The sequence below is a fragment of the Rhamphochromis longiceps genome, linkage group LG6 (genome assembly GCF_057381845.1).
Source record: "Rhamphochromis longiceps isolate RC_006_pf linkage group LG6, R_longiceps_female_GT1.1, whole genome shotgun sequence".
Taxonomy (NCBI): Eukaryota; Metazoa; Chordata; class Actinopteri; order Cichliformes; family Cichlidae; genus Rhamphochromis; species Rhamphochromis longiceps.
Window position 1 is genome coordinate 14014289 of NC_140562.1, and position 21795 is coordinate 14036083.

The window sequence follows — 21795 nt, forward strand, 5'->3', positions numbered from 1 at the left end:
AAAACCCTGAAAACCATAAATTTCACACCTGAGCCTCAACTCTCACAGCCCAGTACCAAACGACTCATGGAGTGGTACCGGTCCATGACCCGGGGGTTGGGAACCGCTGGTATAAGTGATACCAGTACAGGAGCTGAGAGATTGTCAGATTATGCAAAGGGAGATGTTGCAAGTGGTTGAAAAGCTGAAACTTTCTAAAGAAAAAACAATGACAGGTTGACTTTTAAAGAACAGGGAGCCCATGTATCCCTGTTACTTTCATTGTGGCCATAAAAACAATGGCTCAAACATTCCAGTTCCCCTTGTCCTCCAAAATACATGTTATGGTTAAAATAACTTACACAAAATAAATAAATAATTTTACTAACTTCTGTCAGCTTGATCTTGTATAAAATGTTTTAATATCAAATAATTCCTATAATAGAGGGAAGAAAAGAAAGACTAATATATGGAAAAGCCAAATTTATCACAGTTGGCTAATATTTTATAACATCACCACCATTTTTAATGTGTGTTTCAGTGTCAGTGTTGTAAGGCCATCCGGTAAAGGTTTTTCACTCTTCTTAACTGAGCTCAGTTGAATTATGGAGCTCTCTGAGCAGATACTAAAACTCCTGTCAACACAGAGAAAAAAGAGAAAGACATCAATGGGCTGAAAGAGGAAAAGAGAGAAAAAATGGTCTCACTGAGAGGTGGACATAGACAAAGCTGGATGGGGCCACCGGGCTGATAGTAAATCTGGTTTTATTATTGAATGAACAGGCACATGCTCAAGTGAATGGACCAGCAGATTTTCACAAGCAAGGACTTAGGACCATTCTGCAGTCTGACAGTTCGATGATTTTCCAAACCACTGACATGCAACTTAATCAAAATTTGTTCTTTGTTTAACCTGGTTACCTCTGCTAAGAACAAGAATATCCTCTTCAAAGGAAATTAAGGCATCAGTGTTTCAGCACTGTAAAGAAGTATTTAAAGCACCACAACAGGAAGAGCAGCATGTCCTGACATCACAGCCACTTGGGTTTTGTTGACTCTGGAAGACACAAAAGAAGGAAAAACGAAATAAATGACCATCACATGACAAAAGCTGGTAAATGTGTGTCATTCAAGCCTGTTGGAGAGGGAGAAAGCCACGCAGTGACCCATCGAAGACTGCAGTGACTTCCCTCTTTATGACCCATAAAACGCTCTTTTCAGTTCTCTGAATGTGAAGCAGAGGCGTTTCCAGGATCTTTTTCTTTTTTAATGGGGTGGCAAAGGGGTAACAGAACCAGTCAGAGGGAATCATGGGAACTCTGATCTAAAAATATATATGACAACAAATGAAATTTATTTAAAAAAAAATTTGGTCTGATTTTCATGCTTTTGTTATTTCACTTATTGCATTTTACACAGTGCCTTGTACAAGTTACTACTGCACAAAATTTGATTTGATTTTTTTTTTTGCTGTTTGACATTAGTTTGACCTGCAGTTACATCATCTCCAACAGCTCCAGCCTCCAAATGTAGACTGTTTTGGTCTTTAAAGCTGGACACAGATCTGTAAGATGTGAGATGTGCACTGATGAAAAAATGTTTTCATGTTAACAAAGGAACAGGTTTAGGAACATGAATTAACAGAGTGAATACTGTAACACTGGCAATATTGTGGAAACAGACATTTGCAGATGCCAGACGACGCCTTATCAAAGAAAATTGTGCCCTGGGAGTGAAAACACTGCAGTGACACCTGATATGTGCATCGTTCACTAATAATCTGTAGATGTTTATTGGGAAAAAATGGGCTGTGAGATAACTATTATCTCACAGGTAAAAACTGTGCTGTATGCAGTTCAGTGAAGTTTTTTTGTGTGAATATTTAAAACCTGTGTGTTTATATGCCCATCTGCATTTAAACATCAGTTATTATTCATCTCTGGCTCTCTCCCACAGTATCTTTTGTCCTGTCTTCTTCACCTCACCACCCTCGACCAATTGAGGCAGATAGCTGCCCCTCTCTGAGCCTCCCTGAGCAGGAAGAGATTTATTCCTATTAAAAGGGAAATTTTCCTTTCCACTGTCACCAAGGGCTTGCTCAGTGGGGACTGATTGAATTGAATTGAGCTGAAAAAACTGTTCAGCTTTCAAGTAAATTAAGTGAAGCAGCTTACTCTAAGAAATAGGTTAGCACAAAATTCCCAAAGTACAGAGCATAAACTTTATATAAGAGATGAATACATACTCCAAGTCTGTAATTTGAAAAAAGAAATATGAAATTGTGCTAAATCTTGATTGTTTAAAATGGGCAGGAGGTTGTGAGAAATGTGGTTGCAAAAAACATGTCTGGTTGTATGAAAGTCTAAGAGGAAAGTGGTGACTTTATGGTTTTTGATCAACATGACACTGACTATAAAATTATGGTACCCATTGTGATCCAGAAGAAAAATAAAACAATGTACATGACATAGTTTTCTTGTGACCATAGGAGCGCCCTGTACTTTCATAGTCAGATCCATGAAACCAAAGTGGCTAAAATTCTCCAAAGCCTGTTAAAAACGTAACTTGCAAAGGAGACCTGTGAAGAGCGAAATATGCAAACAAGCAATTTCTATGAAGTCATAGGCTGCTGCATAAATCTTTCACAGCTTTCCCCAAAAAGACAGAAGCAGCTGCTTGCCTCTCTCCCAAGCCAGTAGACAGTTAATAAGAAGTAGACAAAAATGATCTGAGGTAATTCACAAGTCACTTTCTTGCTTGCACATCAGGCCTTACTCCTGACCTTTGACTAAAAATCTCTTGACCTCGGCTTTGTCCATCCGTCAGGTGCCAGCTTGCCTTCTGCTGGGATCAGAATTCCTTCAACACGCTCTCTTTTGAGGGGGTATAGTATTTTCTCTCCTGGACAAAAAGAAAAATCACCCATCACTTTACATGCATGGTTTTCATCTTTTGTCTGTGCTTTTCCTTCTCCCATTAAATTTCACATTTCTCCCATGGCACGATGGGGCAATTTCTAGGAAATTTATGACATGCTTCTGACAAACATATCAAAACATTTGGAAGGAAATATGAAATCCTTCACCTCCCTTTTTCCCTTCTCATTGATTTGTTACATCTTCTGGGCGTCTTGTCAACAGCTCATAACTGAGATCAAAGCACCACCTCTCTCATGCAGAGATATCATGAATATTTTGCAGGGTTCATCGCAAGTCGTAGTTGCCCACTGGCTTTGATATGGCTGTCTACCTGAACAGGAATTCATATCAAACTCTCCTCCCTCCCTCTGTTCTCCAGCTTTCTCTCAGCGCAATACATAATAACGGCATCAATGCTTCAGTCCAGGGATTGAAGCAAATCTTCCCTGACTTCAAAACCAAAAGATATCTATCTTGGCAATGGTGAGTTTATGTCTTGTTTTCATATTGGCAAAGCCACAGTGCACTTTGTTTCTCTTCTGCTTTGTTCTTTGTCCCCTCTGCCCTGCATCTATTTCTTTTCTCTGCCTTACACTCTCACTCGGCCGTACCCTTTTCTTCCCTGCCGACCAGAAGAACACAATATGTGGGATCAAACAGCGGGGAAGTAAAGAGCAAAGTGTCTCTCTGTCTCCGAAGCTTTGTGAGGATTAAGGCCAGAAGACTTCTGAGGAACAGTCATAAACTGTGTTCATGCCCACAGGGTGCAGAGAACGAGAGAGACAAAGATGCGGGAGAAAGGGACAATGAGGACACTGGTAAAGCAAAAGAGAAGGAATGTATCTGAAAGCAAGTCAGAAAAACTGCAGTTTCGATTCTGAGGTCTTATATTAGGATATTAAGGGTCTAATTTTTAAGTTGCATCAATCTCTGCTAAAACCAAATGTTCAAGATTGCTAAAAGCGTCATAGCCTTTTTAAATGTTAATATAATTTGCAATAACAGCAGTCCTTGTTCTATGCTATAATTTTTGTTATACTTTTATCTAAGTAAGTCCTAAAGTAGTACATATTTTGGAGGGTGTTATTGTTCAGCCTATTGTATATTTTTGGTATAATAAAAATTCTCACCTGTTTAATAAAATAGTATCAATCCTCATATTAATTGGACAATAGGTGTAAACCTCCACACAGAAAGGTCCCAGCCTGGATTCAAAACCAGGATCTTCGCGGATGGATGGATAGACAGATGGATGGACGGATGGAGCCTTTAATAAAACAAACTAGTTTCTTATGTATGGCGATCTGCCTGCGTTCTCCCATTACTCAAAGAAAATCACTTAGATGTTAGGGCTATATTTCTAGCTGTAGATTGTTTTAGCTTTTCAGTAAACAGTTAAAACAATTTCTAACTATATAAGTCAGGTTTTACAATCAATAAAGTGCAATAACTTGTTTACCATGGTAAACAAGACCATTAAGTTACTAGAATGAGAACTTTTGTGTTAATATTTGTGATGATTTATCTAAGGCTTATAAGTTGAGCAGGTCACATGGGTGAAAAAAACTGCACAACACTGAATCATCCTGACTCTGTATAAACTGGAGGTACTTGCCAGATAGAAGCTAAGCAGTCTACTTGACTACTTATTCCTTTTTCTTCCAGATATCAAAAGGATTATCTCAGGGCTATAACCACAGTAGAGCCATAAGCAGAAGTAAATATATAAGTAAATAATCTTTATGATAATCTACCAAATGCTTTGTTCTGTTTTATGCAGATGACACAATCATCTAATGCTAATCCTCTTCAGTAGTAAAAACCCTTGAGTTCTTAGCTTTTTAACTCAAGCAAAGTTGATGTTAAATTCTGACAGCTCAAGTTGCAAATGATTTTAAAATACAATAGGTTTTTGACTAATCACGTGAAGATCTTTGCAAAGGGTGTTGAAGCTGAAAACTAACCACCTGCCTAATTGTATTACTGACCACAACTGTACATGAAAATCACACAATGAAAATCTGAACTGAATGTTTTGTTTTTAATAGGGATGCTTTATACTGCTCCATAATATATTGTTTGGCTGTAAATCCACTAGGCATGATGTTATCAGTTATATAAAGTGAAAAATAAACACACAGTCCTCCCCACCAAGAAGATGATGGTTGTGATATGAGTCGTTAATTATTACAGACTACTTGGGATAAATTTGGCAGTTGTTGGCAGTTATGTATATCTAACTGGATAATATATTGTTAAATTTTAGCTAATGTTCAAGTTGAAAAGCAGCCAGAGGTGATTTTATTCCCACAGCCTTTCAGTTCTCCAAATATTAATGTGTGAAATGACAATAGTTGACATCCAATTTATGGCCTCTTTTAAAAATAGATTTTTTTGTTGGAAGCTGTTCTCCTGAGTGGAAACACGTGTATTTTAGCTGAAGGAAATCTGAAGCACTACAGATAAATGAACAATGAGGGAGTTTAGCTAAGAAAAACAAAGACAGCAGAAGATAATTCTGCGAAGATGACAGGTTATTATATGAAGGGCTTTGCTGGGATTTCCAGCAGATTATGTGAGTGAAGTATGATTATGCTGGGTTATGACTTGTTGTGCATTCAGACGCTACCGTTTCTGGCAGAGTAAGTCCTGCACAGATGTGAACCTGGGATCAGAGCCATATGAGAGACTCCTTTCTGTGCTCTCCTCTCTGTTCCTTCTCTGCACATGAAGGTGGCAGGTTGGCCTGCAGGTGTAGAAATAAACCAATAAAAGGAGGGTAACACACAGGAAATTTTACTACAGCTATGAGCTGGAGAAGGGCTGTTCCAAGTGTCCTAAAGCATTTAACTGCAGGAGCCTGTGAAATTCACTGTTCTGATCACTGTAAAAGACAACACATGTTGGTAAGGCTTATTAAAAGTTTTCCTCTGGATAAGAACGAACACTTTTTATTTTGCCATTTACCAATTTAGCTCACGAAATCATCCTTTTTATAGTTTGTTTGACCAGTATAGGTTTGGCTTTGGTCAAAGTGGCAAAATCAGTATGTGCTCTTCTTTAGTTAAAGAAGAAAATCCTATTCTCATACACGTACAACTCAACAGTTTCCGAGACAGTGGTTACTGTCCTAGTCTCTATAGCTCAGTTATATTGTTATTGTCAGTTATCTACACCCTTCACATTCCTTCCTTCCTTCCTTCCTTCCTTCCTTCCTTCCTTCCTTCCAAAAGCGTTTTATCTCAACCATATATACCTGGTTGCTTTTAATCGCCATACATTAGTTTGTGTAAACAAACTAGACAAAGAAAATTGTGTGGTCTCAGCAACGAGTTGAGCGGGCTAGCTGCACTGAAAAGGAAGCTAACCATAATTTTGTAACTGCAAATATTTTATAAAAAACAGCAGTGCAGAGGAAAAGGTGTTTGATTCAGGTGCACTGGTGGTTCGCAAGACTGACAAATGCAAGTCTCATGCTCCCCTCTCTGAATTTGTGTTTTCCTGCTCTATGGTTGGGTGTACAGACTTTGTCATCCAGTCTAATAGCAAAGACATAGCTGTGTGACGTAAGAAGAAGACTGATCAGCACAATCAGCTGCCAAAGCATGGAGAGGTATGACTAAAATGTCAAGAAATCCACACGACCTTATTAGCATTATTTTATGCAATATTAAGGTGCAATTTAACTCCAGGTATCCTGGGGATTGAGATTGCCCACTCTAGTATCTTTAATAGCATCCAGTTGCTACGTGGCTCTGTTTTAAAAGAAGTGGGTGTTGGGCAAATGAAAAGAGTCTCACTTACTCTTTTTCACAGTTGGTCAAACATTAGGAATTGTACAAGTTTGTTTGAAACCTGTCACAGAAACAATTCAAATTGACAGGGGAAAATGTTTTCACATCAACACACAATCGCGGGCCTCCTGACAGCCTCCTTTTCTTTTCTCTCTAAAGTTTCCGCTCCACACAGCGGCCGTGGAGCCGGGAGAGGGCTGTGACAAGAACAATACAGGTCAAGTGTGCAATTACATCTTCACCTGTTGACAAAACAGCTCAGAGAAAGTAACATCCTGCCAAGTCCTGTGTTTTCAACCATGTTTGCCCTCCAACCTTCCTCCCCTCTGCAAACATCTTTCATCCCTCTCCAGCTCCCACGTTTAATGGAGCCTCGCTTGACTCGGTATGAGGCTCAAGTGAACTTGTCAAAGTCAGACGTCGCTCCCAAAGATGAAAGGAGCTTTGGTGGTCCCTGCTGTGAGGTGTGGTGGGGGAGAAGAAAAGAGAGAAACGGAGACGACACTAATACCCAGATACAGTTGCATACTCAGCTCTGCATACCTCATTGTTGCAATTTGTCTCTCTGTTTATTACTTTTTTCAAGGATCTTGTTCAGGGAAGATCATACATTTGGCATGACCTAAGGGAGGCCTTCCCCTGTCAGCAATGTTGTGGTCAGAGACATATAGCCAAAAGGCTCAGGTGGGTTTCTGCACTGCATGGTTCAATTGTCACCTGATGTGAAGGGAAGTGGGGAGCGAATGGCTTGACCACACCTCAGTCTTAAGAGCTTCAGGCAAACCTTTGGTGTGAACGACCAGCTCTTTGTTGGAAAGCTGACAGGGCAGATAGCAATTTCCTGGGAAATGGGTACAAGTTAGAAGCACAAGAGTGATCTCTCTGTGCAGCAATGACACACACACACACACACACACACACACACACACACACACACACACACACACACACACACACACACACACACACACACACACTTATAAATCAGAGAGGGTGGTAGTAGGTGATCCTCACATAACACTAATGGCTCCAATGACTCAGAAGGAAATAGGTTAAGCAGACACTTGGGTTCCCATGCAGAAAAGTAGGTAAAACACTAATGCTTCTGTGTCAGTGCTATATCCCATATTAATGAGACCTTGGTATACAATGTAAAAAGCCATATAAACATCAAATTACAAATACTCTTCAAAAGAAAAATCAGGTAATGAAACTCTTCAAAAGGGGGTTTAAACTGGATTAGTTTGGAAATTGTTTAATTGTTTCTGTCTGATGCCATCAGAGTTGCAGAAACATGCCCAAGGTGTCATTTGCCACTGATATTTTGTTGTAATGTTCATGACAAACATTAGCAACATGTAGGCCTGTTTTTGAGGAAGGCCCAAGATCGCCATGCTCAGTTTGAGAGCAAAACCTTTTTGCACGTTTCCTTTCACTTGCGGCTTGATTAGATTTAGGCTAGAAACATCAGCACTAGCTTTAAGAACGGATTGTTGTTTGAGTTAAAATATCCTGCTTCACATGAACCTGCACAGTGAGAAATTATGCTTGTATGGTGCATTTAAATACAACACCAACAGCTTCGATGGGATGGGTATCCTGTGATGGAAGTCAGCACTTTGTAGTACAGAGACAGAGAGACAGCAAAGCCTGGTTAGAAATTCTTGCCGTGACTTGTCTAAAAGAGATGCATTCTCTAAGTTGCACTCCAATCAATCATAGCTTGCTATGGTTCATAAATTGCACGCAGTACAGGTATCTATACTGCCCTTAACTGTCATATGAGTTTAAATTCTTACTTTTAGCTTTAACAACTTTAACTCTTGTTTAAAGTTTTCAGTGGGAGGGGAATTTAATCTAAATTTCTTAGGCATCCCCAAATTGAATTTCTCCTACCCATACACCAATCATAATCATACAAGTATGATCGCCTGAAGGTGGGCTGTGGTATCTGCTTGAAGATGTTAGCAACAGATCCTTAAAGTCATTCAGTTGTGAGAAGGGGCCTTCATGGATTGGATTTGTTTGCCCAGCACATCTCACAGAACTGTGATTGGATTAAGATCTGGGAAATGGGAGTCAAGTCAACACCTGAAACTTCTTGTTGTGCTCCACAAACCTTTTGCTTTGTGGTACAGAGCATTATCTTGCTGAAAGAGGCCAAAGCCATAAGGGAATGCCATTTCAGTAAAAGGGTGTACAGCAGCGGTCCCCAACCTTTTTTGCGCCACGGACCGGTTTATGCCCGACAATATTTTCACGGACCGGCCTTTAAGGTGTCGCGGATAAAGACAACAAAATAAAACTAGTACCGGTACCGAAAAAAAAAGAAGATTTATTCATAACACACGTGAAAAGACCCAGGAAAACTGAGTTAACGATAAAAACAATAACAAAATAACGCTGAAAACCGATAAAAACCCTGAAAACCGTACATTTCATACCTGAGCCTCAACTCTCGCGGCCCGGTACCAAACGACTCACGGACCGGTACTGGTCCGAGGCCCGGGGGTTGGGGACCGCTGGTGTACAGAGTCTGCAACAATGCATGGAGCAGCTGCTACGTGTCAAAGTAACATCCACATTATCATCACCTCCACCTGCAGGGCCCCTGCAGAGATGCTCTGTGTTTTCTGACCCAAGGTTTCCATTGCTCAAAGCATTACACAGCTTCTGCCAGCTTGCATGCTTCACATAGTGTATTCTGGTGCCAGGTGTTTCCCAGGTAAGAATGCACACGCACACATGATGTAAAAAACAAACAAACTGATTCATCAGACCAGCCACCTTCTTTTGTTGATCCAGGGTCCAGTTCTAATGGTCACATGCCCATTTTTGACACTTTTGGCCCCATACACAGCAAACTGCAGACAGTGTTTTTGACACCTTATATTCAGAACCAGCATAAAATGACCACAGCGTTAACACCGGCCAACCTTCACTCCCCACATGCATCACTAAGCCTTGGCCTCCCATAAACCTGTTGGTGGTTCCTTCCTTGGACCCCATTTGATAGATCATTCTGACCCAGTTGTCTAGCAATCACAATTTGGCCCTTGTCAAACTCACTCAAATCATAATTCTTGCTCATTTTTCCTGCTTCTGGAACATCAACTTTGAGGACAACATGTATATACTGTATTGTCAAAATGTCAAATGCTAATGAGTAGCCTTTGATTCTGCTGATGCCTATCTTTCACTTTCATGGAGTCCTGCTTCTTAGAGGCTGCTTTGTGTCCCATTCACACAAGGCTTACATTACATACTTAATGCAGTTTAAAGGACATGTATTGTGCAGTAAAGAGGGGGAAAGAACAGCAACTCTAGCAGAGCAGCTGCAGCTGCAGCTCCATGTTGAAAAATGCATGACTACAAAGCAATATGGGGCTAAAAATAAACAAGGTGCCAATGTGAGTTTTCTGTACTTAGTAAATTAAGTATTTAACGAAGTCAATAAGCCAGTGTTAGAACTTAAGAAAAACAACTTAAGAAAACACTTTAGTGCAGGTACACAGTGTTCCCAGGTCATGATGGAGCTGTCCAAATTGGCCCAGATACGTTTGGCCTGCTGTGTAAGAGTCCTGGGAACAACCCAGTCTACAGTTTGTGAGTGGGTGGCCTGATCCAGATCTGCATATAGTTTCATATACCATGCATCTCCTTTGTGCATTGATGTACTCTCTCACACACACAGAAGCTATACAAGAAAATCAAAATACAGTGTGTTCCACTTATTGAGAATTTCTATCAGTTAATATGAAAATGTTTTCCCTGTGGAAACCACCAGTTGGTCAACCGCAAAAATTCTCCTCTGAAAGAAAACCCAACTGGCAAACTCTTTGAACAATCAACCACAAGACGTCACAGTGGCGTTTAAAATGGTTTTAGGGTTTAGATTTAGAGAGGGATAAGGTTTGGTGGAGCGATATAGGGGTAAAAACGGAAACAAGGAAGAATGGAGCTGGGCTGGATATTTAACACACGTAAAAAATGAGTTTCCATAAAAACAGCACAAAGGGCTCATTCATTGTAGAGACAGTTATTGTAGTTTTGTTCTCTTTTTTAAATTAAGGAGAAATATATATGTGTGTGTGTTTAAAAAGCTGTTTAACTGTCAACAAAGCCCTTTATAGGAACTGGTCGTTACAAATATTTTAAAGCAGCAAAAATACAAACATTACCAAGATACCTTTGTATATGAAAAATGTACCAATACCACTCCCACCCCAACAATAGCAACAGCAAGAAAGCTCTAGAAACGACTGTATACTACTGACCCAGCTCTGAAAAGGCAGATAAAGTAAAATATGAACAAATGCAGTGGAGCATTTAGCAGCTAGAGTCGGGTACTTCCCACAGGTGTAACTGGAGAACCACACAGAAGAAAGTATGTATTGTTGGATACTCATGGACAGAAACATCACTCCAAATGTACGGACGTCACTACTATGACAAGTTACATCATGTCATAGATATCTCAAAGTTAAGGCAGTAAACTTAATTTCTCTGTGTATTTTGACCTTTGGTCATCATGTCTGCAGCATGCAGGTCACTGAAAACTTAACCATTTAAAAAACGTCAATGTCCAGAAACTTGTTTTTCTGCCTTTATGTGTGGATATAACACAGCAGAAAACTGAACCTATCATTCAAAAATAGATACAAATGCCAAAATTTATGTTTATTTATCTGGAGCCATTACTTTGAAAAAACTCCATTAGAAACCTGAATTTTTAAACATTTTCAAAAATGTGCCTTTATCTTCTTTTGTGACATCAGACTGTGTGTTGTAATGTTGCTTGTAGGCTTTTGATTGGCAAACACTTATGTACATTTAGAGCTATATTGCAGCCTTTTTTGCTTTTGTATACTCATGAAATCACTTCTTTTTTTTCTAAATGAAAGTGTAAAAAAATACCCCTATATGTGTGGATTTCTCCTAACTGTCTAATGTTAGCCTCTTCCTATTCTGAACCCAGTTGGTGTAGGCTGTAGCTCAGGGGATATAGCAGTTCATCTGCTACTCGAAGGTAAGATGCTGAACCCTGAGTTGCTCCTGATCTGTTTGTTGAAGTGTGAACGTGTGTGAATGTTAGAAGGAAGCACTTAAACGTTTTTTAAAAAAGTGAAGATGTTTGTTGAATAAAGTTCTTTGAGTGCCCAAAGAGTAGAAAAGCACGTTACAGGAAACAAATTACTCACTATTTATTATTAGTTTTTCACCTGACTAAGTCTTAATGTTCAAACTACCCTTTGAAGTTTTATCAGAAGGATTAAAACTCAAACTGGTCCTCACATAGATAGTTGTAGAAGTAAAAACAGACACATATGCACATGCACACCCGCTGGCTTGAGACTGGGAAGCAGAGAATTACAGGCAACCACAAAGACATTCATGAGCAGTCCCATGGCAGCCATCACCCAGAACAGGACTGCTGCCACAGAACTGCAGGGGCAGAGAAACCCTCCGTTTGTTGACTCCACAGATTAGTGGCTTAATATAACAACACAAAGACTGCCTTTCTCTTCAATCCAACCAGGGAATAAGCAGAAGACTAACCACAGCAGTTGCATAATTTATTTTCTTTCATTATCTGTCACCACAGCATGTTTTTTAAAACTTTAATCATGTTCATAAGTGAAACGTGTACCCTAAAAATGCAAACATTACCACTGATAGGATCTGAAAAAGCTTCTTCTCTTACATATTTCCCTCATGTTTGTAAGGTCCTGCTGGCTGGTCAGCTGACTTGTGAAGTCTCGTAGACATTTTCCCAACCAAGGGTAATTAAGATTCCTCCAGCACAAGGCATAACACCATTGTTTACTGCTGATTCAAGCACGACTGCATAACTACTATCTTTCATAATGACAGATGACAAAGCATGAATCCCAAGGCATCTACATAAGTCTTGTTTTTTGTTTCAGAGCATGTTTGCTTCACTCACACACTTGTGTTGCTCTTGTCCTGTAATTTCATGTTATGATTCAGCACATGAAGTCATCAGTGGTTGATTAGCATTATATGCTGGGCTTAGGAAGCCAGATGCATATGACGTGATTAAGGAAAAGATAAAGGATTGGAACAGGAATGTGTAATCCAAGTACTCTCTGAAGGAAAAGGATTTATATCAGTGAACAACATATCTAATGAAGAAGCAGACCACATGCAGATGGGAAGATGGAATAGTTGTAATTGGATAACTATTCTACCCTAAAAAAATCTAACATTTAGGACAGCTGTCAGTTTTCAGAAAATGACTGATATTGGGACACTGAAGGAAGTGAAAAGGACAGATATGAAGTAATGAAAAAATGTGATAAGGCACCAAAAACACAATCATCTCTGGCACGACTGGACATAATCTGACCAACAAGACAGGGAAACAACACTGAGACGAGACTGACAACACAGCGAGGGGGAGAGCGAGAGAGACACACAGATGAGACCAAGACAACCAGGACACGAAGCACTGACAAATAAAACAAGTAACTAAGAATTAGAAATAAAGCAACAACATAAATCTTAAAGACAAAACAATCACACATCAACCTTCAAATCTCCAAAAATCAGAAAACAGAGAACAGACCCGGGGGTCCTCACACAGTCATGATATGTACGCTAAAGCAGCGGTCCCCAACCCCAGGGCCTCGGACTGGTACCGGTCCGTGAGTCGTTTGGTACCGGGCCGCGAGAGTTGAGGCTCAGGTATGAAATGTGTGGTTTTCAGGGTTTTTATCGGTTTTCAGCGTTATTTTGTTATTGTTTTTATCGTTAACTCAGTTTTCCTGGGTCTTTTCACGTGTGTTATGAATAAATCTTTTTTCGGTACTGGTACTAGTTTTATTTTGTTGTATTTATCCGCTACACCTTAAAGGCCGGTCCGTAAAAATATTGTCGCACATAAACGGGTCCGTGGTGCAAAAAAGGTTGGAGACCGCTGCGCTAAAGTATCACGATTAATTCAAAAGTTTAAAGAAGCTGTTACGGTCTGTTGTGGCAAGGCCAGCTGTGATTGTGAAAACTCCTCTGTTGCACCAACCGTTTGCATGTCATCATTTACTTTATCCTTATATATGCTCCTACCAGCCGTCTAACCTTGCCTTTCTAACTTCGTCTCCAAACTGCTCGATCACACCTTATTATAAGCAATAAGTGCAATATAATAATCAGTATATTCTTTAATATAGTGGTGAGCCTATGATATTGTGTAGCTGCAACAGATGGACATTAGTTCCACATTACTATCAACTATCAATCTTCAGCAGCTGCTAAAGATCTGGGTCAGTCCGTTTGTTTTCCTGCATGAGTCTGTGTTTTGGCCCGAGGTGCCTGACAGCGCTGCTGATATATGGAACTGTATTGTCATCAGTCATAACTCCAACACACTAATTACAACCACAGACTTGTAACGGGTGCTGCCGCCTTTAACCTTGCACTTTATGACAACAAAGATGGGTTTTGTGTGTGTAGGAGTGGAGGAGGAGCATACGCAGCTGAGTAAAGACTGACACCGCTGCCACACCTCTAACTGATTGGCTGCCTTGACCTTAGACCTGCCGCCTCCACAGAGATTAAAAAGCAAAAAATTATTAGATAATAAGCCACAGTGCCTAAAGCTATTCAAGTATTCAAACAAATGTGAACATAAACATTACATTAATATTTTTATACTGCAAGATATTGAACACTTAGTTCATAATTAACTCTCCTAAGTTTCACCCATGGGATAAATGTGAAAAGAGCCAATTTTAATGAATCATGAATAAATCATACTATTAGATAAGTTACTTTCATTACGTATTTAGTAGAAGTACTTGATTTTCCAAAGGAGTATAAGATCAATGTCCTGTCACAGTTTTGAGAATGCTGAAGTCTACCTGCTGGGCTGTCAGAGCACTATGCAACCTGTCACTGGTTTATTTAATCTTTCATAATCGCCAATCCAAAAAAAAAAAAAGAAAAAAAATCAATCTCTTAACTGGATGCAAATATTACAGAAAACTTCACAAAATGCATTTAGGACATTTTTAGCTCAGTGACGCCATCTACTGTGTCTAACTTGCAAATGTGAGACATCAGGGTAGTTGAATAACTGTATTTACATCAGAATCAGAATGATTAATTATAAATTTTAATTAAAACATCATAACCGCTATACTACTATACTAAAGGACCTCTGACCTTTGTTTAGGCGTCATTGCACTCTCAACATCTAAATATGCTACATTTTGTGTTTTTGTTACTAAATATCATGATGTTAGTTTTACACCTGTTGAGAGTCAGTATTATTGGAAAAAAATTACAGAGTGTAGCCATAATTCAGTGAACTCCCCCCAATGTATACTTTATAGTATATATTGGGAGTTTAAGAGTTAAAGTGTGCCAAGTGATGTACTATAGTATTATTAACTTTTAGCTGTTTAAGATGAATATTTTGCCACCTTCAAAATTTGCTGGCCCCCAGCGGCCCCCCTTGGCAGGACTGTCCTGTGTTGGTAATGATGCCATAAGATTGCTGGTGCCAATCCCAGGACAGATCCCTGATGCATCTCACACTCTTATATGATCTATTTGTGTTTCCTGAACAAGTTTGCACTTGAAGTTAACTCCATCCTGGGAGAGTCAGTCTTAAGCTACTTCTACTCAGCTCTGCTGCAACCATTATAGCAATGGTTAGGACAGTTTCAAATAGATTTGAACAGTCATGTATGTCCCAGACCCCCAGAGCCAGAATCCTGCCAAACGCTATTATTCATATCAGTAAATGTGACATTAACAACACTAGACAGTTTTCACTCTCCCCTGTCTCCAGTAGAGGAGCTGCCAAAATATAACATTAGAAGACCACATCAGAAAATAATATTAAAATACATGCTTACTACTATTATTATATTTATTTTAAGGGTCCTGTGCAGCTCCAAAAAAGGTAAAATTGCATATGGTTTAGAGAACAGTAAAGCTGGATGAATCTCCCAGGAACTGTGCTTTCCTGGGTTCATGCTGCTTCTGTCCTCATTTAGCATTGGTGGTCACCACAAAGAGACATTCAGTATCAGTGACCTTTTTTTTTATATTCATTTGTACTGGCACTTGAGTTGCACTGGTTTCATTGCAGGAAATAATAGATGCTGCAACTCATAAGAAAAAAAGAAGAGAAGTCAACAGTCAGAGTTTTCTGTGCATGTCTCATACATGTGATATATGTACTATATAACTACAGCACGGTATGATATTACTCAAATTTACAGTTTAAAAAAACACCCAACCTGGAAACAATTTATTTTGTTTATTTTGATTAAACATAACTAGTCACAAATAATGCTATAACTTGTTGTCATGAATCCATGAATCATTTTTTCCTGAACAAGGTGTTATACACATATATTTCCATAAAATCAGTCACTGTAACATTTTTGCATGAAAAGGCCAACAGACCAATGGTATTTCTCAGGAACAAAAACTAAACCCCTTTTAGTCCCCTTCAGCTACTTTTGCAGTCCACGGAGCAGAATCATGATGGAGAAGATCCTGCTTGGTGTCTTGTATGTCTCAGGTCAGTAAATTTTATTTTCAACCTCTAGCAGTGCTTATTGTTATGATGTGTCCACCTCACATGGTCATAATTTTGTCACAGGCTGGCTCATCCTCTGTAAGTGCCGTCAATACCACTTTGTCAGTCAACCTTTGACTTGGCATGAAGTTGCTCATTACTGCAGAACTCAATACACAGAACTGGCTGTTACCGAAGACATGAATGAAATGAACCAACTTAAAAAGAAAGTTTCATCTGCTGGTTACAAGTCTGCAGTCTGGATTAATCTGTACCCATATCCACTATAAAAATTACTACAGAGAGGACAACTTCATCAAGGAAGACCAGAAAATAGAAATGGCACCTTTCTTTGTTCGTTTTTTCTGTCGAAGCATTTCATTGAATGGAGTAAGGTAGAATAACAATTGCTCAGTGGAACATCCATTCATCTGTTATAATGGTGAGCACGCACAAAAAGAGTCATGTTATTGTCATAAAGTTATTTTGGTTTTAAATTCCATGTAACTAATCTTGAACCATTTGTCCACAATTCTCTCTGCAGGTACAAACCCTCTGGGTCCTGAATATGTTTTTGTGAATGAAAGCATGGACTTTTTCAGAGCTTTGAAGTATTGCAGAGAGAATTTCACCGAACTAACTCGCACATGGAACAAAGACGTGCAGTCATTGTTGCCCAATGGAACTCAAGCATGGGTTGACACGATTGGACTTGTGCACAATCTCTGGAGAACTAGTTTTGGATACTGGGATGATTTTCCGCAGACATTTGATTCAGAATATGAGTTGTGTGGTGTTGCAGATTTGCAGAGATTAGGAAAATGGAGGTTACTTCCCTGTGAAACAAAGCTACCTTTTGCTTGCTACAGTAACCTGCAAAGCAATGATGTAGAAAAGGAAGTTAAACAAAAAGGTACTCATTTATATTTTCATGATCCTAAATCAATACATCTGCAGACCTTTAGGTCTTTAGATACTTTCTTTTTCATTAGCTCTTTTCTTTCTCAGTAATAAACCTGAAGTTGAAAATAGACGGCGCCTCCCTGAATGTGAATGACTAAGCTGTGAAAGCAGACCTTTTGAAAAAGGCAAGTCTCAAAAATCTAACCTTAGATTTCCATTTTATGACCTTTTGTGGGGGGGGGGGGGGGGGGGGGGGGGGGTTAGGTTTAGTAGCTATAATTTTCTATTGTATACAATTTAAAGAAGTGTTACATTATTAGGCGGTTCAATGTAAACCTGAACATTTCACAAAACAGAATAGTTCTCAGCAATGTGTTCAATTTTTTTTTTTTTTTTTTTTTTTACATTTACATTTTACAATTTCAGAATGAACTAATTTAACTATATTTTGGTCTTTTGGTTCAGACATATTGACTATTTGTTCTCATTCAACATTTTAGTGAATCAGTTTTTATATTTTAAATGTGCCATTCGCTGCCCAGGCAGTGTTAGAAAACAGTTCTCAAGTAAAAGTCCTGCTGTGTACATCTGTGTATATGTGAATACTAGCGTGGACTGTGGACCGTGTCTATTAGGTCAAACACAAAACAGTAAGAACACGTTACAGTATGTTCTGAGGTGTATGTATGTCATTCCCATTAGTTTCATTTAAAGAACTGACTAAGTATGTACTACTCAGCTTGAATAGTCAGACGGCAAGAAAAACGTCTGAGTGTGATGCGAAAATTTGCTTCTTAAATAACCCACAACACCATGTGAAGTTCTTCAAATTAAGCTCAGCTTCTTGGTTTTCATCAAAGCTTGCTGGTTTCAATAAATGAGATCACCTGTTCTTGTGAGTTATTCAAAGGATCAATTTACACAGGGAAAATATGCAGATAGTTTTTAATAAAATTACATGTTATTCTATTTTTTTTTCACATGGGCTTTTGCTCTAATCTACATGCCCTCTGACCTTTGTTGTTCTCAGAGTACTTATTCCTAGAAATGCAGTTTTAAAGTATCTACTGTTTATATCTTCCAGCTGCAGGACAAACTGAATGAGACTGGAGTGAGTGGAGTCACTCTGAAGTGGAGAGAGCAGCCTGATGGAGAAGTCTTCCACAAAGAAGGGAGAAATTCACAGAAGGAAAAAAAAAACTGAACTGTGAAATTGAAAACCGATCTTTACATCTGCTTATCTTCAACACATAGTGGTTGTTTAGTGTTTCTGAAATGTATTTCTAAATTGTCATTTAGTACAGCTTTAGTGTTTGCAGTTATTAATGATACTCCCAGACATCTAAAACGTGTCATCTCTCAGTGACTTAAGTGACTTCATTTGCATGATTTCCACTTTGATATTTAATATTGTTATACAGAAATGAGTTTTAAGCTTTAAGCTTCTTTGACTATTTTTTGTTTCATATGTTAAGCAACCTTTCACATATTGCTGTTTTCTGTCTTTTCTGGTAAAGACATGTTCTATCTATCTGAATTGTAAAAGAATCAAAATGATGAATTTGTGTATGATTGTGTGCAGGTAGTCTAATGTTTAGTTTGAATGTGATGGTAAGTCCCCTGCTTATTATGTTTAGTTCCTACTTCCTTTTGCAGTTAACCACCAAGAATAAATATAAAACCTGTACTGTATGTGTGATCTAGATCTCCTTTCGATAGCAAGGCAGCTATTTCCATAAATGAAAATTAAGTTACTTGAATCCTGTGATGAACATAAATGTCAGGAATCTCTTGAAAATGTTTCAAACTGAACAGACACAAAACAGAAACATTTGTTGTTGGTCTAAAAAGTCAAAATGTGTTTAGATTCATCATTGCTGGCCAGGATCCACTGATTTATCAGTTTGCAAATAAAAGGCTAGTTATAAACACATTATTTAAACTAGTAAATGACATTCACTTGCTCACCAAAGACATCGACTTCTTTAAACAGTCCCTGAGTACACTGATGGAATGCTCTAATTAGACTGTGTGTATTAGGGCTTGGAAAGTTTGGCAGGTCAGGCTCTGGTGTGGTCGCCATGAGATTTGTCACTCATCATCAGAAACCTCAGTATGGATGGATAACATTTGATTTTGTTTACTAAAGATTCTTATGCTGGTCTGAAACTATTTAAATATATTAACAGGCTTTGACTTTGGATTACAGACTGTGGTGGTAGGTTGAATAATAAGTTTAATGTGAGAGTGTTGGCCAACAGCCTGTAGGTCTGATAGCAATACTCTATGCAGCTTCTTCATGACAGCCATGGTAGGAAAAGAGGTGGGTGAAAACAGATCCAACAACATGGAGCTGAGTGAGCAGAAAATGTATGAGAGGAGTAATAGGGAGGGAAATTAATGGCAGCAGGCTGGCGAGTGGAGATTGGAAGGTTTGTGAAAAGAAGAGCAACAAGCAGAAGAAGGCAGGAAGTCTCAGAGAGTGAGGTCGGTAAGGTGCGGTGAGGTGAAGAAGTCTAAGTCTATTTCCTTCATGTGGTGGTGAAGTTTGAAGGTGAAGGTGAAGTAAAGAAAAAGGGATCTGCTAAAACTCACAAAGATAATAAGAGTAAGACATAAAGTATTCTGGGGTGTTAGGGGATGGCGACTTGAGGACTGGGTGTATCATGAGCTACCTCTGTTGATTTCCCTCCTCTACACTGACAGTATACTGCTTATACTAACTTCATACTAGACAGTGTAACGTTGTTATAGAGGTTGGATTTAGTGAATGAATCTAAGCACCATAAGTTTAAATGCAAATTCATCTACTAGACATCATAGGTTTCATCACAGACAACGATTAGACGGCCTACGGAGAGGAGGTAATGGTACTGTACAAGCAGTGCCTGGAAAATAACCTGTCTCTCAACGTCAGCAAGACAAGAGAAGATATAGAAATGATAGTCAACGGTCACATTTCTATTTATGATTTCTTTATCTATTTATAATAGTGTGTAAATATATATATTTTATATATACTTAGTCTCTTAACATTTTTTACAAAATGTTTAATTTCATAAATATTTTATTTTTTACTATATTTTTTACTGTACTATACTGCTGAGTGATTTGTCTTCAGCTCGTCAAGTACATTTCATTGCAATGTTGACCCTGTGCTAACTTACATATGACAAATAAAACTGAAACTGAAGCTGAACTGAACTTGATGGAACCCACCACTGACCATGAGCACCACAACCAACACAGTGCTTTACTATCAATCCATCACAGTACAACAACCGTACCTTTATCTACTGCACAAAACTTCCCAGTATTTTCATGAAACATTTGAATAAAACAAAGTAGGTATACCTTAGTTTGTTTTGCAGCATGTTTCACAATATGAAAATACATAATGATGACCTTCCATGCAATCTTTAAATCTGCAGTTTATCAAGCATCACTGATAAGCAGTGTTGGGAAGGTTACTTTTAAAATGTATTCCGTTACAGAATACAGAATACATGCCCCAAAATGTATTCTGTAACGTATTCCGTTACGTTACTCAATGAGAGTAACGTATTCTGAATACTTTGGATTACTTAATATATTATCGTGCTTTTTACAACAACGTGAATGTACTATTGCTGTGTGATTTATTACTATTACTGAAGGTCCGCGACTCCGAACTGTAGTAAAGGGACCTCTGACTAATACGGCGGGGTCCCTGTCGGCTCATAGCCGAAAAATAGCTTTACTTTGTTGTGTGGGTCAATTTTTCTTGCGAGAGACAGAGAGAGGCGTTGAAAGACTGCTCCAACGGAACTTATTGTTTTCGGAGGAAAACACGAACACGGTGTACAGTCGAGTCTTAATAGCTTACTTACAACTGGGCTCGTCAGGCACTCTTCTTGGCTGCAGTGGTTATTATTATATTTACATGCTTCCAGCTCCCGTTTTTCCTCGACGACAACTCGTACCTTTCCACTCGCCTTTTTCTCCCTCCTCGCGCTCACAGACACATAACGTGTATGGCAGTCCATTCTCCCTGCAACACGGACTATACTGCCCATGATGCTACATTCTTTAGAGCTATGCTTGTAGCATTCTGCCTGTTAGCTTAGCACAACAACAACAACGAAAAGGCGCTCTCTCACCCAGGAAACACACAGTCGCAGAAAGAGAGAGAGAGCGTCGCCCTGTAACCATGGCAACCGTAACGCTGCCGCCTGGAACGAAAGAACGTAGCTGTCAAACAAAACCCAAACAGTCCTGACCCGCGACAAAATGAAACAGGAAAGTACCGCAGTGTAATCCATTTATTTCAACAAAGTAACTGTATTCTGAATACCACCTTTTTAAACGGTAACTGTAACGGAATACAGTTACTCATATTTTGTATTCTAAATACGTAACGGCGGTACATGTATTCCGTTACTCCCCAACACTGCTGATAAGTCCGTACCTTTAAATGTTATCTCTCTTCTTCCTCTCTGCTTCTGTCTTTCTTATATCTTTCTCCATCTCTGAGTGCAGTTGTCACACTCTTTTCTCTCTCTGGGAAATACCTGCAAGGACTAGCAGACACAGTCAGCAACAGACTGAACACAAACAGATTGTGTGTTTGCTGGTGTTAGATAGAAACATTGTATTTGAAGTTGCCTGC

At 39.0% G+C, this 21795-nt stretch overlaps 1 long non-coding RNA gene across 1 annotated transcript; it reads right to left on the reverse strand.

Moving 5' to 3' along the window:
- Positions 1–426: 426 nt before the first annotated feature.
- On the reverse strand, positions 427–21588 carry LOC146667655 (uncharacterized). Its single transcript, XR_014911961.1, has 3 exons — positions 21017–21588; positions 2762–2880; positions 427–1036 (listed from the first exon to the last, which is right to left on the reverse strand). It is a non-coding gene; the product is annotated as an uncharacterized LOC146667655 (long non-coding RNA).
- Positions 21589–21795: the final 207 nt, after the last annotated feature.